The following is an 8,984-nucleotide window of genomic DNA, read 5'->3' on the forward strand; positions in this document are numbered from 1 at the left end:
CTCCGCCATTCAATAAGATCATGGCTGATCTTTTCGTGGACTCAGATCCGCTTACCCGCGTTCTCACTGTATCCTTTAACTCCTTTATTGTTCAAAAAATAGCTACCTTATCTTTAAAAACGTTTACTGAAGCAGCGTCAACTACTTCATTGGGCAAGGAATTCCATAGATTAACAACCCTCTGGGTGAAGAAGTTCCTTCTCAATTCAGTCCTAAATCTGCTCCCTCTAATCTTGAGGCTATGCCCTCTTGTCCTAGCTTCACCTGCCAGTGGAAACATCCTCTCTACTTCTTTCTTATCTATTCCCTTTGTAATTTTATATGTTTCTATAAGATCCACCCTCAATCTTCTGAATTCCAATGAATATAATCCCAATCTACTCAGTCTCTCCTCATAAACCAACCCCCTCAACTCCGGAATCAACCTAGTGAACCTCCTTTGCACCCCCTCCCGTGCCAGTACATCAAGTGAACCTTCCTCAGAATTGACAGTAGCTAGGAAAATGTTGGTATTTTTATGCAGAAGATAGGGTGGGGGTGGGAAGGAGTAAACAATAGGTAGAGCCCAAAGAAAGAGAAGAACAGTTGGACAGACAAAGGAGTGGATAACGATCAGGCCAGGAGGGTGAATACCTGTTAATGGGGACTGTTAGTGGCTAACAATAGGTTACGTACAATAGCAGGCTAAGTGATAACAAGCACCTGGAGTGTGGGGGTTGGGATAAGGACAAGGAGAGCTCGAGACCAAAAGTTATTGAACTTGATATTGAGTCCCGAAGGCTGTAGAGTTCCCAAGTGGAAAATGAGGTGTTGTTCCTCCAGCTTGTGCTGAGCTTCACTGGAACACTGCAGCAAGCCAGAGACAGAGATGAACACAGCAGGCCAAGCAGCATCATAGGAGCAGAAACTCCTATGATGCTGCTTGGCCTGCTGTGTTCATCCAGCCCTGCACGTTGTTTTCTCGGATTCTCCAGCATCTGCAGTTCCTACTATCCCAGAGACAGAGATGTTGGTCAGGGAACAGGGTGGTGTGTTAAAGTGACAGGTAACCAGAAGCTCAGGGTCTTTTTTGCGAACAGAAAGCAGATATCTGTTCTTAGATGAGGCTGGGGTGGAATTCCCGTTCACATCCTCACCCCAGCCCTATTTCCTTCCACATTAAATGTATGCATTGGTTTGGGGGATGGGCGTGCAGGAGTTTCAACAACATACCCTGTGCATCATGTTCTCCAAAGTCTTCAGGAGAGCTTAAGTCAGAAGAGAGCCGGCAAGGACTTAAGAAAGGCCAAGGGACTTACCAGCAACAGAGTATTGTCCTGGAGGAGATTAATGATCTTTCTGCTGCCATATCTCCTGTGGAAGGTGAAGATCTTTCATTGCCTCTTGTCCTTCAGCACAGTAAAGACACAGATTCACATTAAAGGCATGAAGGGGGGCTAGTCCCTCTTCTGACTGGTGGCAACTCTGTGTCAGACATCTCTAATAGTGTCTTAAAACCCTTCCACCTCATGTTAGAGATTGCAGCCATTTTCTCAGACTTTGAAAACAGCAAAGTATTTAATCTACTTAGTCCTCAGATCCCATTGCAATCTATTGACTTTGGTAACTCAAGATTGTCATTGAGCCCTACTGACCTGATCTTTACAAGCTTTTTTTAAATGCATTCATGGCACATGGAGGTTACTGGCTGGGTCAATATTTATTGCCCATCCCTAGTTGTCCTTAAGAAGGTGGTGGTGAGCTGCCTTTTTGAACTGCTGCAGTCCACCCACAATGCTCTTAAGGAAGTAATTCCAGGATTTTGACCCAGCAACAGTGAAGGAACGGTGATGTATTTCCAAGTCAGGATGGTGAGTGGCTTAGAGGGGATCTTGAAAGTGGTGGCATTCCCATGTATCTGCTGCCCTTGTCCTTCTAGATGGAAGTGGTAGTGGGTTTGGAAGGTGCTGTCTAAGGAGCTTTGGTGAATTTCTGCAGTGCATCTTGTAGATAGTATACTCTGCTGCTACTGAGCAGCAGTGGTGGAGGGAGTGAATATTTGAAGATGTTGTTCCAATCAAGCAATCTGTTTTGTCATGGATCGTGTCAAGTTTCTTGACTATTATTGGAGGTGCACCCATCCAGTTTATTAGTGCCCATTCAGCTATTTTGCAAAAGAATGCCGTTTGACCAAGGGGAATCCAAATTACAGAGTAAATTCAATCACAAGAACACATTTGAAAAAGGACACTCTACTTCAGTACTCAAATATAAATAATACAACACCAGGGCTCAATACATCATCCATTAAACCGCAGCAAGGCCTGAATAGGAGCAAACACATTAGAAAAGTCCCACACAACTGATTTGTGCATCGGTGAGGTGCAACTATGAGACGTTTAATATATTAAACCCTGATCAGATGACAAGCCACCCGTTTTTGACCATTAAAAATGTCGCCAATAGTATTGAAAGAGATCTTTGGGCCTAGCAGTTTCAATCACAGTGGGAGAGAGCTCATCCCCTTTGCTGTAATGTCAAACCAAGTCTGAAAGTTAATAAAAACATACTCGGCCAGGAACAGCTAAGGTCAATGAATGTCAGTCAACATGACCAAAGAAAGGCCTGACACGAATTAGGTTCAATGACCTCTCAGTTCACCCGTGGTTTTGGTGGAGCCGCCTTACAGTTTGAACTTGTTCTTCTTGCAAGTCCCACGGCTACTGAGGCTCTGTTTCTATTGAGAGGGCCTCCCTCCACTTTCATTTCCCTTGAGGCCGTAAACGATCATCTGGCAGCCATGAGGGTGATAAACATAGGTCAGTCCAAAAGAAAACACCTGGCCAGGAAAAAGCAGAAGGACCTGAGGCCTAGGTATCATCCAGAGCCAGGTCATCACCGCCACCTTTGCACCTGGTCTCGGCTGGACAATCTGTTAGACCAGGATTGCTAACCAAGGATTAAAAGATAATAACTATCATCGCACCAGCCAATGACGTCAAATTGAGGATTGTGTAAGAAGGGCAATTAAATCCACAGTCTCTTGAGGCATGAGGGTTTTCATCCAAACTGCTGCCACTCTCTCAGCTGCTTTTCCTGAAAACACTCAGGAGACATGCATTTGTATAGCGCCTGCCATGTCATTAGGGGGTCCCAAATCATTCTACATTGACACAAATCATCCTAGGATCACAGCATCGCTCTTGGAGGTGCAGTACGCAGTTTGTACACCAAAGATCCATACAAATGTACAAACAGACAAATTAGGAACAGGAGTAGTTTATTCGGCCCCTCCGACCTATTCCGTCATTCAGTAAGATCTCATTACTGATTTCACTGGGGCCTCAGTTCCTCATGTTTGCCTACCCCCAATGACCATTGACTGCCTTGAAAAACTCAGTGGGTCTGGCAGCATCCAGATGGAGAGAAATCAGAGTTAACGCTGCGGGTTGAGAGACCCTTCCTCAGAACAGACCCTCTGATTTCCCTCCACAGATGTTGCCAGACCTGCTAAGCTTTTCCAGCAATTTCTACTTTTCTTCCTGATTTACAGCATCTGCAGTTCTTTCAGATTTTATTTAGATAAATGAGCAGTTGCTGTGTTTTTGATGGTGTTTCGCTGAGCGAATAAATATTGGCCAGGACAGTGGGAGATGTTGAGACAACAAGGTGTAGAGCTGGATGAACACAGCAGGCCAAGCAGCATCAGAGGAGCATGAAGGCTGACGTTTCAGGCCTAGATCCTTCTTCCGAAAAGAGATGTTCTTGCTTTACTTAAAAAAAGTGTTACTCTGGGTCAGGCAGAAAGGTTCTAGAGAGCGATCACTGGACTAGAAACATTAATTGTGTTTCTCTCTCCACAGATTCTGCCAATCCTGCTGAGTTTCTCCAGCAATTTCTATTTGTTTGTTATTTGAGGCAGATGTGTCTTCAGTTTAAAATCTCACCCAAATGATGACATTCTGAAAAATTCAAGGCTCCTATCCAAGGGTGTTGATTGCCGTTTGCTAAAGTAGGGTTTGAATTCATAATTCCACAACTCAGAGGTAAGGTCACAAAGCAGCTGAGTCCAGCGAGAGAAAGAAAACAAAGCAAAGTTTTGTCAAAAATAACCCCACTTTTCCATTGCGTCTCATGCAAAATGAGCTCCACTTGATTGTAACGGACCACACAATAAACCAGCTTTGGTTAATAAAACATTGCAAGGTCTGTCATACAGTCGTAGAATCATAGAATCATACAGCGCGGAAACAGACCCTTCAGTCCAACCAGTCTATGTCATCCATAATCCCAAACTAAACAAGTCCTACCTGCCTGCTCCTGGCCCGTATCCCTCCAAACCTTTCCTATTCATGTACTAATCCAAATGTCTAAAAGAAGGGTTCCGATCCAAAACATCAGCTTTCCTGCTCCTCTAATGCTGCCTGGCCTGCTGTGTTCCTCCAGCTCCACACTGTGTTATCTCAGGCTCCAGCATCGGCAGTTCTTACTATCTCTGCTTCAGTATAAACCTGTTCCAAAGACAGCAGTGAACTTTGTGTTTGGAATAAGTTCTTTGATTTTGAAAATGGCAGGAGTCTAAGTTTTGAACAGAGAACCCATGTTCAGGCACTGTTGAGATAAGTGTTTTGGATGTTACTGTAGCTTAAAATTAATCTGTGGTCCTCAACTCCCACATCAAAAGTGCTGGACTGTCAGAGCCACTATGTAGATGCAGATATTACTGAGCTGGAAAATCCTGTCACCCCCTGGTTAATATATTTATAAAAATACTTTCACCAATAAACAGGCTACTGTCTTATGTTTACTTATTTTCTTCATTCCTGTGATGTGGGTGTCACTGACTGGGCCTGCATTTATTGCCTATCTGTAAATACCCAGAGGGCTTTTAAAAGTCAATCACATTGTAGTGGGTTTGGAGTCACATGTAGGCCAGACCAAGTAAGGAGAGCAGTTTCTTTCCCGAAAGGATATTAGTGATCCCGATGGGGTTTTCAACAGGTCGCACACTCATTATTAGACTTTCATTTGCAGAATTTTGTTGCGTTCAAATTCCTCCATGATGGGACTCACACCTAGTCCCCCAGAACATTACCTGGGTCTCTAGATTATTAGTCTAGCGATAAAACGACTAGGCCATTCCAAGTGCAAATACAGGACAATTAGATACAGAGATGTTGGTACTCTGATCCTGAAAAGACTATTCCCTACAGCAACAGCCCAACTTCTTCCATTGTCCATCCAAGCCACCTTATGGCATCTACATCTTATTGAATCTGTGACAGTGTTTTTCCAACTATTTTGTCTGTGGAACACTTATACAGAGCAAAAGATGACATCATATTGGCATTAGAGGCAGCCCAGAGAAGGTTCAGTAGGTTAATACCCTGTATGGTGGGACTGTCTTATGAGGAGTAGGTTGAGCCTGTATTCATTGAAGTTTTGAAGAATGAGAGGCGACTTTATTGAAACATTCCAGATTTTTAGGCACTCTGACATTTTTTTGTTAATTCAAATTTCTCGTTCTTCTTTAATAAATACATCAGGGAGCTAAGACAGTGCTAAAAATTTGGAACGAAAGTCTGATAAAATCCACTCATGCCAATAAACTGCACCATTTTGTGTTTTGTTTTGGGTAAAGAAAAATCCAAGATGCCCTTTGCTTTGCTTCTCTTGCCCTGTCCGAAAGTGTGGCCCTAATAAGCCATTTTTAGTTTGGAAAATTCACTCTTAAAATAATTTATGATCAGATTAGCTCTTTGCGTCTGATCAATCAGTTCGTTCAAGAATTGGTAAAAGTTCATCCCTGCATTGGCTGATCACCACCAAATCATCAACGCACAATTCTTCAACAGCCTTGTTGGTTAATCATTGAGAAATTACTGGTGCATTTTTCATTTCAAGCTGTGTGACTTTACATTGATAAAGTCTATCTAATGTTACAAAAACTGATACTATCAGGCTGCATCAATCAATGGACCTCACTAATATCCTTTTAAAAAGTCATTTTTGTTTGGTAACATGCTTGTCCAATTCTCTCAATCATCCAATCATGGGTTAGGATTTGAATCTACGTTTGTTAGAAACGTTAACTCTGATTTTTTTTCACAGATGCTGCCAGACCTGCTGAGCTTTTTCAGCAACTTCTGTTTTTGTTCCTGATTTACAGCATCCGCAGTTTTTAATAATGAGGCCAATGTGGGAGAAAAATCTTGAATATTCCTCCCTGATCCCCTTAGGCCCCTGAAGCTAGTTAAGGTGATTACTGTAGCCCTGTTAATGTGCACCCCAGGCAGATATTGTATTTCTAAACTCTTTACACAAACTCACCAATGTAAAGTAAAATTGACATAGCCCCACTCTCTCATTGGAGAAAGATGATTCGTGTTGAGTTTAATCTGAAGTTCACTTAATGTCAGGCAAAGGGGGAATGGCTGAGAAGACGGAGCCTTAATGGTAATCTCAGCTGCTTCAGGGATTGAACCTGCACTGTTGGCATCACTCACAGTTAGCCATCGAAGCCAACTTGTCACACACATTGGACTGATAAACAATGCATTGGTTTAACAGGACAGCTCCACAAATAGGTTTATTCCAAGGATACAACAGAAACCAACATCGCTAACAGCAACAAAAACATAAATTACTGGAAAAGCTCAGCAGGTCTGGCAGCATCTGTGGAGAGAAATCAGAGTTAACATTTCGGGTCGAAGTTCTGAAGAAGGGTCACTGGGCTTAAAACATTTATTCTGATTTCACTCCATAGATGTTGCCAGACCTGCTGAGCTTTTCCAGTAATTTTTGATTCTGTTTCTTATTTACATATGCACAGTCCTTTTGTTTTCTTTTAATCACTAATAGCAACACAGCCTTCTGATTACATGATACTTTATGTTGTGCTTCTACAGTGATACATGTGAATATTTCTTAAAGTGATATCAGAAGGAAGATATTCCACATACATTCCCTTTGTACTGACTGTGCAGCATTAAGGTTGAATTTTCCCTTCTACCCATAGCCCAGACACATAGTGCAATATTCTCCCCCGTGCTGCCTGACTTAGATAGCTTGTCTATTAACTGTAGGGGTTGTAGCTCCTTTTGAGTTGCATAGTGTCCTGGCCCTGCCTTCTCAAAGCTGCTCCAGCCAGAGGCTTCTTCAATGGCTACAGGTAACAAAATAGTCAAAAGATACTGCGTGAGTTGAGGCTCGCAGCCAGATGTTTGAGAAAATAGGAACTCAACGTTTGAGCATTTCAGAAAAAGGCTTGCTCTATATTAGACAAGTCACTGTGATAACAATGTCAAGTTTTACCAGATTTCTGTTTCCCTTTTCTAACAATCAAAGTGCTGATTTAAGAGAATCCTGACATGTTTTAGTCCCAAATACTCCAATGTTACCATCTTATAATGAAGTGAGTACAGATAACATTGTGCACAACCTCAGAGGGTCTCAAGGTATTTTGCAGTCAATGAGGCACTTTTGAAGGGTAGTCAGTGTTGTAATGTAGGAAACACAGCATCTAATTATCACATAGGTGGTTAATCTCACTTCTTATGAAATCACAAGTTCAGCAAAAGTGAAAAACAAGGCAGAGAACTAAATCATAGAGACACACAGTGCTTTGAAATATAACATGAAACCATGTGGCTGGTCACAAAAGGAAAGCCTGAAATCATTGTTTATTTGAGTCTACAGGGATCTAGAAGTGTTAATATTGGATGGCGTTTAACAGGTAGCATCCATTGTGGGTGGACTTGGGGGAGAGAAACGTCTGATCTTGTGGTTCTGTTCTGCCATCAGTCATTGTTGTCATGTAGAATCTGTAAATAGATGTTTGAGATGCAACAAACCAGGTCTTGTTTGCTCATCAATTAGAGAAGCTACGTTCAAACACAGTAGATCACTTAAACCCCTAAAGAACCAACACACTTGGAAGATGGTAACACACACAACAGTAGTCAAGGTGGATACTTAAGGTTGAATGTGCGTCTGGGCAGAGCAGTAGTGACCGGCACAATAGGTGCCTCCTACATAATGCCGGGGCATGTCAGAATACTGAGGCAGTGCCAGCAAACGATATTGACCACAATTGAGGAGTCAGGAGTGTGATGGAATACTCCCCATGTGCCTGGATGGAGGAAGCTCCAACAACACTCAAGAAGCTTGATATCAGTCAGGACAAAGCAGCCCACTCGATTGGCTCCACATCCACAAGCATCCACAAGCATCCACTCCTTCCCCCACCGACGCTCAGTAGCAGCAGTGTGTACTATCTACAAGATGCACTGAAGAAATTCACAAAGATCCTTAGGCAGCACCTTCTAAACCCATGGCCATTTCTATCTAGAAGGACAAGGGCAGCAGGTACATGGGAAAACCACCACCTTCAGATTTCCCTCCAAGCCGTTCACCATCCTGACTTGGAAATATATCGCCGTTCCTTCGCTGTCGCTGGGTCAAAATACTGGAATTCCCTCCCCAAGGGCATTGTGGGTCAACCCATGGCAGGTGGACTGCAGCGGCTCAAGAAGGCAGCTCACCACCACCTTCTCACCAGCAACACCCATTTCCCATGACTGATTAAAAACAAAGACAATCAGCCTAGATTTCGCTCCCTTGTTAAATCCCAAATTGGGGCATTTTCCAACACTGCAGGCCCAAACCAGGAGAAAGCAGCCCTGAATTGGAATTTTCATTGGGATGGTTGGATTCCCCGGAGCTGAACCGGGAAACCCCAGCAGAAGTGCAGGCCAGCTGGGTGGATGGCCTATCTTTGCTGCATAAACACTGTTAAAGATATTTTTAAAAAGCAATAAAACGATTTTAAAAATGCCCAGGTTTAGTCTGAAAATGTGGCACCTATGACACCAAAATCACATGAGTGGAGGCAGCTGCTGGTTTATATAGGAAACTGGGTTTGCAAAATGCAATTGTGTAAAACTTGACCCAAACATCAACCTGCCCCTCGCCCCGTTCCTGCTCAGTAAAAATATTAGGTGCTA

Source organism: Rhincodon typus, chromosome 20 (assembly GCF_021869965.1).
Source record: "Rhincodon typus isolate 14 chromosome 20, sRhiTyp1.1, whole genome shotgun sequence".
Lineage (NCBI taxonomy): Eukaryota > Metazoa > Chordata > Chondrichthyes > Orectolobiformes > Rhincodontidae > Rhincodon > Rhincodon typus.